Below are 9268 nucleotides of genomic sequence, written 5' to 3' on the forward strand. Positions count from 1 at the left end.
TCACATCGTCGATATCTGAAGTCTTGTTATTGGGGTTTAGGAAGGTCCAGAGAAAAAGAATCTAAGAATATTTGTATACACAACATGATTATAAATGGAATGAAAAAGAATGAAAGAATATTTGCTCAAAATATGACTGAACGATGCATTTTCATTGAAATAAAATTTTGGACATGTGCCTTTTACAAAAGATTCTTATTACCCTCAGGCTTGGCGCAACAAGTGTGTTCTGAATATTACTCTGAATTAGTTCTAAATGTTACAGGGATCTCTTCTGCAGTCCAGTTGTCTAGAACACTTCCAGGCTCGTAAGGGCGGATGCCCGACAAACTTCCTTCTTGAATTCCTTCTTCGAATATGGAATTAATATCTAAGTTTCTTGACATTTCCTTCGCAGTCTTCCTTTTTGGCATCCTCTGTTCAGGATAAATAGTTCCTCCAGATACGAGGGTTCTGGATATATGGGGGAAAGTCATAAGTTTCCAATCAATTTCTCTTCCGCTAAGACTCGCCTTCCTCCTTTCTTGCCTCCTTTCCAACTCTTTCCTTCTTTGATTTTCATTTGTCTTAAACCCTAAGCCAAAACAATCTCGTTTATCCTTCATCATTGGTGTCTCTACCCTTTCTTGAAGGCACCTTCTGAGTCTTTTCCAAGACAAAGCTCCCTTCCCAACTATCATTTGTAGTCCCATCCTCGTGGTTTTGGATATGCTGGGCGTCAAGATATTATTCCCCTCGATAATGAAAGTTGCGTTCATGAATTCTAAGGATTGAAAAAAATATTCAATTGCCACATCGTCCGCTCCTAAATATGGCACATCGTTGGTTACCAACGCAATGATGTCTTCTTTAGCGCTTATCATATCCAGCCGACCTTCAGTCACCAATTTTAGCTTCTGGTGCAATAATGAAGGCACTGCTCCTGCTGAATGAATCCAGGGTCTTCCCAACAAGCAATTATACAAAGGCTTGATATCCATCACCAAGAAATCTACCTTGTACGTATTTGGTCCAATTGAAAGGGGTATTTCTATTCTTCCCATTACCCCCTTTCAGTGCCATCAAATGTTCTCATTGTGCTCTGGCATGTTTTCATATGCGAGCTATCCACCGGCAACCTATTTAAGGTGGATAAGGGCAAGACATTCAAGGCCGACCCATTATCAATTAACACCCCGGGCAATATGTATCCTTTACAGCGAGTGGTAATATGTAGTGCTTTGGTGGTAATATGTACCCTTTATCGGTACCTATATTATTGACTAGGTGGTCCAACTTGTTTACTGAGATATTGTTGGCAACGTAAGTATCATTTAGCACTTTTTTCAATGCATTACGATGACTCTCTGAACTTAGAAGTAGCTCGAGCACCGAGATATGAGCCGATTGTTTATGCAGTTGTTCCACCACGCTATACTCGCTATGTTTTAAGAATTTTAAGAATTCTCTAGCCTCGTTTTCCGCTACTAGTTTATTAACATGCGATTCAATTCTGAAAGTCTTTGTTTTCTCTTACTCAACTGTCAGGGTTTTTCCTTTCATGGGCTCTACGCTTGCATTTGTAGGATCGTAGCATTTTCCACTGCGTGTATAAAAGCCTACGTCCTTACCTTCCTCTGAAGCATTTACTGGGTTTTTTCCTCCCGGGATCATCACGTTGCAGTCATAATTCCAAGGAACCCTTTTGTTATCCTTGTAGGGAAAGGATACAGGTTTTTGAATTATGACCCTTAGCACCATTTGTACTCCAACTTCTATGCTTATTGGCCGTGAAATAATCACCACTGGATGATTAAACCCTTGGCCTTTTCCCGTCAATCCTTCATCTGAGGCATAAATTTCTCTCCCTTCTAATCCTTCAATCTCTTCATAAAACTCCAACTTTTTTGTTGTCCATTAAATCTTGCACCATGACCCTGAATTTGGTACATTTTTTAATTTCGTGGCCTTCTTTGGCATGGAACTCACAATATTTCCTTACTCCTTCGGGCCTTTCCTTTGGTTCTTGCTTGATTAAACCTTTACCTATCATTCGTCTCCAAACCCATCTTAATTGGGTCTTTACCTCTACAACGTCAACTTTGATACTCCTTTCCCCACTTTCGACTATCGCGTTTACCCCCTGATCCGCATGATTGGGCAACGGGTTCCCTAATACGTTTGGTCCTGTTGGGTCATCAAACTTTACAATCCCCATCTTGATAAATCTTTCAACCAAGTTCTTGAACACAGTGCAGTTCTCAATCGAGTGCCCTGTAATTTCTGCATGGTACTCGCATTGGGCATTTGCATCATACCAATTAGGAAATGGGGTTGCATGGGTTTCAGATAAAAAGGGGCTACTACATTTGCATAAAACAAGTTCTGATACAACTCCTTATACGTTATTGGAATGGGTTTGAATTGGATTCTCTCCGTGTTTGGCCTTGTGCTGGGTTCTTGCCTCGAGGGGCCTTGGTGACTAGTGGCTACCGTTCTTGGATGGCCAACAGGGATCGGTTTTGAATAACTCTTGCTATATGTGCCTATGTTGTTCACCTCGCTTTCATTTTTCCTTCAAGCTGTCTTTTAGAGCTTTCCCCCGTGTCTATTTTACCGCTTCTTACTGTATTTTCAATCATTTCACTAGGCATTACCATATCTGAGAAGCTCTCGGTGGTGCTCCTCAGCATGTGGTTAATGAATAGGGCTTTCAAAGTATTGATAAAAAGCATGGTGACCTCTTTTTCCAAAAGGGGTGGCTGGACTTGCATTACCACCTCCCTCCATCATTGGGCGTACTGCCTGAAGCTCTCGTTTTGTTTCTTCTCCATGTTCTGTAATGTAATTCTATTGGGCGTCATATCTGTTACATGACTGTATTACTTCATAAAAGCTTCCGCCAAGTCTTTCCATGAGCTAACTTTAGCACGACTCAACTGGTTTTACCACTTGGCTGCCGACCTGATCAAACTGTCTTGAAAATAGTGGATTAACAGTTGGTCATTGTTAACATAACCTTTCATCCTTTAACATAACATAGTAATATGGGCTTCAGGACAGCTAGTCCCGTTATACTTTTCGAATTCTGGCATCTTGAACTTAGGCGGGAGAACTAAGTCAAGGACCAAACTTAGGTCTTTAGCATCGATCCTACCATGGTAATCAACATTCTTCATTGCTTTAAACTTTTCCTTTAACCACCTACACCTATCCTCAAGCTGCTTCAGTATATCCACTCTTGCTTTTTCCACTTCCGCCACGTCGTCAAGATTAGGAACAACGAGGTTGGTTGGATTATCTCCCAGATTAGGACTCGAGCCTGTTTGGAAATTCATTGGTACTGAGGTACCGGCCTAGTATTGAGGTCTAATAGTGACAGGTGCTCTCTACGGGCACATATCTGGTTGTGCCTGGGTGCTCGTTGGGGTGAAACCTGGAGGATAAACAGGATCCTCATGATCAACTCCAGAATCAATTAAAGGGTTTTTTCCTTTATCGTTCCCTTCAGCCAATAACTGCGTTAATTGGTTCATCATAGCTCTTTGGTATCTAGCATGTCTTGTTGGATTTTTTCCAGTCATTCTTGCATCTGACCTTGCATTTCCTTTTACAATTGTTCCAAACTTTCTAACCTCTGATCCATTGCTTTTGTTTGACAACGAGTACCGTAGTGATATCTGGTTGGTGGATTCTTGTTGGTTTCTAGGGTAACTGTCATAATTTTAATTTATTAGGGTCATTTTATGAAACTTAATGCATATGATGTAATGCAAATGTATGAGATGAATGCAAAAAGAGGCATTGATTCTGGTTCAATTTCATTAGGAAAACTTTACTAGAAAACAAATTTCTTTACATAAAACAGATTACATATACGGCTTTACCCTTATACTCAAAGCCTTGACCTTCCTAAGAAGCCAAGCTAACCCCCGGCCTCGGTCCAATTCTAACTCATACTTCAAACTTAATACATCGGCCTGAACTGCTAGAGTTTGTAAATGGTTAGTTACTTCGCGTACTTGAGCTACCGCCTCGCCCATAATGTAGTCTCTTTCTCTAGTCTGGCCTTGAGAACGATGGAGCTGCTCTTGCCACTGTTCATTACCCCTCTCAAGAAGCTCTATTCGGAGTTCACCATTTTTCAATGCATCCTCGAGCTCTCCTATCCTTCCTTTCAATTCCTCGATTTTGCTTAAGCTTACTTTTAACCCAATCATGAAATTATGATTATGGTGCTAGTGGAGCCACTTTTCTAACTCAGCTACCAGAGCTTTCAACCCTGCCTTCTTATTTCGGCATTCTAAAATACTCTTTTCCAAAACAACTTCTTAAGCTAGAGTGTCTTGGAACTTCTTTTCCCATTGATCAACCTTAATCTTTTCCTCTTTGATTTTCTGTCGCCATTGCTTCGATGATTTGCCTAAACCAATAGTTCTCATTAACATTCGCAACTTTTTGTAGTCCATTTTTAAGCTGTCCAAATCCTCTTCGGCCTTCTTCTTCCTTTTTATTAATTTCTCGACTTCTAGCTTGTGGATATCAACATCTAATCCCAAGCGCATCTTCTCCTCTTCTAGCTGCTCAATCTTATTTCCCAGTTCTGAACTCCTTTTTTCAAAGTCTCACTTGATAATTTCTGACTCAGACGGATTACTTGTAAATGTTCCCCTATTGGCCGAACGTCCTCTTGGCTTGACGCTGGGATGTTATCGTTAATCCTTTTACCCCACCAGCAACTATATTCAGGGGTCGTCATGGGATTCACGGGAATACTTTTATTCTACGGGTTTGGTTCCAAGCATTTGATATTTCACAAACCCTCTTCTTGTAGTTATCTCCCTTATATGAAAACTTGTACTGAGCCAACCCTTGTGTTGCCGGTATAAACTTCCTTGATCTGTACTGCCTTAACACTAGCAAAGAGGCATATCCAACGGTTCCCCAAATCCCAAGCAAAAGAACCCAATCAAAGTCCCCACACCGATATAGAATTTTATTAGGGATCATTCAAGGAGCCCTCCATTCAACGTCTTCCTCTTAGAGATTCTGAAGGATCATCATCCACTTCTCTTCTGAAACATCGCCCGATCTTGGTGTGGCCACTAACTCCTTTAATAGGGAATAATTCTCAGAAAAAACCTGGTAGGAGACCTTTTCTACCTTCCAGAAGTGGCTATGGAACCAAGCTAGTAAAAGTTGTGCACATCCGATAAACCTTCACTCACCCGCTTTTCGACACGTGCTCAAGGATCAGAACGTTTCTGCTAAGATCACTGGGATGGGTGTGACCCCTTTATCAAGCCTATCGAACAAGTCTGAGACCGCTTCATCTACGTGCCCTAGTGCCTTAGGGAAAACGACTAAACCGTAAATGCTCAAGGCAAATACGTCAACCCTTTTCCTCTCATCTGAATGTGCCAAAATCAGATCCCGCAAATTCTTCCAAGGTATGCATTTACTGTCCACTTTTTGCTTAAGTCAGGCCGCGACCCACTGCTCACTCATTCCCGTGATATTCATCAACTTCTTTAAGAAAGTTGGGACGTTGGCAGCTCTTGAATAGGCCTTGTCAACTTGAACCTTCAGGCATCAAAGTAAGGTCATATATTTTTCTATTGTGGGTACCAAATCAACCCTTCTGAAAGTGAAGCAATAGTTTGTAGGATTCCAGTACTGAGTGAGAGCTCGAGACAAGTGCTTGTCTACTTTCACGTCGAGCAAATAGGGCAGATCACCATAGTTACTGTAGAAGAGTTGTCTGATCTCATCGCCCCACTGATCCCAAATCTCTTTCAATTCTTGTAGGTTATTTTGGGTTACACTAATTCGAGTGAAGTCCCACAACTCTAATACATATCCCTCCGTAAGACTATCACCTTTTTCTTGTTGCATCTTCTCAGACCAAATTCAGACGGTTGCGTTATCTTCCACTTTATCAAGAAACTCTATTTCTATGATAAGCTCTCTATTAGAAACCGAATGCGAATCAACACCTCTTTTATGTTGAAAATGACATGCATACAAATTCAAAGCAAATCACAGCAAGTCAGTACAACACGAAGCAAAGATTTAAAGCATATGAGAAACAATAAGTAAAGCACCTATTTGGTTAACCACTAGGATTTGGTATGGCTCTACCTAGGGTAAGATCCTAGGGCTCACTATATGCGGCTCGGTTCTAAAGTAAAGGTACCTGAGCTAGCAGATTTCTCGATCCTCACCCATTATAGGCTCATACAGATCGAGTTCAGTTTAGGGGGATACATTTTCCTATGGCTATACGGAGATAAAAATCTCACGAAGACATAGGTACGGATGTATCCCAAAAGCGATTCGTTATGTTATACGGGGGTGAAAACCCCACGAAGGAATAACTTCTCACTCCCACTTAAGAGGGGAAAAATCGACCGATCATACGATGCAATGCAGAAATATATCACAATTTACTAACACAAGAATTTCAAACCACAACAATAGAGACCGAAACAAGGACGAATGAAATGTAACAAAAGGATTACATATTTAAATCAAATTTGAATTTTCGACAAAAAGACATAAATCAATCAATTTACGGCTTGACACCCTTATTTTGGATCCTTAGTGGAGTCGCCAAGCTGTCGAAACCATTTTTTTTGTAAAAGGGTCGACTTTGGTTTTGAAAACGAAAATTAAAATGGGAGTCGCCACCAATCCTTTTTTATTAATGTGTGATCGGGTCACCTCGTAATTTAGTTGTTTTAATAAAATATTTTGATTTATCAAAACGATGATTTTGGTCTACGAAATTTTTTTTGAGAAAATCAGGTTTGGAAGTCGGTCACGCACAATGAAGGGTTAAGACCCTCGATGTGCCCAAAATTGGTACCAAGTTGATTACTTAGTGTCTTAATGTCGAAAGTTAAAAATTTTAAAGGAAATTTAAAACACAATCCTTTTTATTAATGCTATAAAAATACTTGAATAAATCAAAAAAAATTAAAGACCCACTCGTCTCAAGGTAAAGAAATGTCAAATCCCGTAAGTTAGGACACGATATTTAGAGCCTTAGAGAATAAGTTTATCTTTAATTTTTATTGAAATTTGGTATTTTGAAATTTAGATTGATATTTCACTATTTAGGTTGGACGAGAGAATCAAAACCCTGTAAGTTAGGGTACGATTTCTCAAATTTCCAAAATACAAAACATTGTCTTGTTTTGAGATTACTTATAAATTTGAGTAAAAGGGTAGTAAGTGTTTAAAAGATATATTTTTATTTTATTATCTTTTAAAGAAGTTATTTAATACATGCGAAAAGGGTTATGTGAGACTCGTAACGATAGTACGACATGCATTCAAGATAACAAGAACATGATATTTTATAATATAACATGCGACATTGATAGCAACGAATCGCAATGTTAACAAGCATAAACAAGGGCCATAATAATAATACTAATAATAATATAAAGAACAATAATAATAATGATAATGACAATATAACCGACCATGATAATAAGGATTATTGAAAGATGTATATGTGTTGAGAATAATAAAATGATATAAAAATAATAGCAATAAACTAAAATAATGAACAAAATGTGGAAACAAAATAGTGGAAGGGTTAAATAGATAGATTAAATTAACAAGGCATTTGATTTTTCTTTTTAAAAAAGGATTAAACAAAGTAAAATAAAAAATGACAAACATTTTTTTTTAAAAATTATAAAGAGAAGAAAAAAATTTAATGGTCCCAGGACCGAATTGGAATTAAAACAAAATTAAAGGGCATAATTAAAGAGGTTAGGGCCCAAATGAGACGCGTGTAGAGATGCGGGGGCTAAATAGGAAATTATTCCCCAACCCCTGAAGTGCACCGTTTCGCCGTAGGACAAAATGAAATGGAAATAAAATTATATGGGAAAAATTAAAACTTAAAAAGAAAAAAATTTAAATTTAAATAAAATGCAGAGGGGTTAATCGCGCAAATAGCCCCTTCTATTTGGCCCCGCACGACGCCGTTTAAGCACTATAGTTTGCCTATTTCATAGGTGCCTAATTGAAACAGAAGTAAAATTCTGTGGCTAAAATTAGAAAAATGAGCAAACCCCATTGAACACACCACAAAGGCGGAGGGCCTATTTCGAAAATATCCCTCAGAGTCGAAACACGTGGATCCCTTGACGGGTCGGGTAGGCGCGCGATTATAGGGGAAACAACGTCGTTTTAGGGCTATGGTGTCAAGCCATAAACGGCGTTTTTTAGGGAGTGTATAGAGGTCTAAATTTTTTTAAAAAAAATTTATTCTCATCCCACCTTTAAAAAACAAAACCAGCAACCCTCTCAACACTCTCCCCCTCTCTCATCCTCCGGTCATGAGAGCCACCGCTCGCCCGCCATGGCCGTCGACCGACGAAGGTGGTGACCGCCGTATACGGTTGCCGGGGTCTCAAAAAGGGCCACCTTCGACTTCTTGCCACCTTTCATCGGAGGTGGCTACCTCCGGCGCTCACGAAGGTGACACGCAGCCATCAAGTACGCCTCCTTTTAAACTCTCTTTATTTCCACATTTTTTTGTTAAAATAGGTTTGTAAAAAATAACAAAATAAAAAAAGAGGAAAACGAAACAAAAACAGTAAAAAAAATTCAACCTTTCAAAATTTCTCTGTTGTTTTTCGATTTGCTAGTGTGTGTAAAAACTTTACAAAGATAAGATCTAGGCCTTTATAGCCGGATCCAACCATTAAAATTTTCCTTTATCTGCCTATATTTACTGCCATTACTGTTAGCATGCTCTGCTGTTACATTCAATTTTTGCAGGGGTTTCGAGGCCGACGGTGGTGCAGAGGCATGCGCGAGGAGGCAGGCGGCTCTCTGTGGCACCTAGGGTTTGAAAACTTTGTTTTGTTGCTAGGGTTTCTTTGGGTTTTTTGGCCATATTGGGCCATTATCATTTTGGACTGTAATGGATTGTGAACTTTTTTATATTTTGGTTTTATTTTGGGCTATATTGGGCTCCAGGCAGAAATTAGGCCTTACAATTAGATTTTTAAGATATTAATTTTTATAAAAAATTATAAATTGATAGAGAACCACTAAAATTTTACATTGTTTATATATATATATATATATATATATATATATATATATACTTTTACTCTCACTTCATCCTCCACCCCAATTTTCTCTCTCAGTTGTTTAATCTTAATCTTTTTCTAGAAAGTATCACAAACTCAGTTGTTCATCTCTTTCAACCTTTGGACTGTCTATACGGGATGATGGTTCAGTATGGATTTCCCCTCCATTT

Source organism: Gossypium raimondii, chromosome 13 (genome assembly GCF_025698545.1).
Source record: "Gossypium raimondii isolate GPD5lz chromosome 13, ASM2569854v1, whole genome shotgun sequence".
Taxonomy (NCBI): Eukaryota; Viridiplantae; Streptophyta; class Magnoliopsida; order Malvales; family Malvaceae; genus Gossypium; species Gossypium raimondii.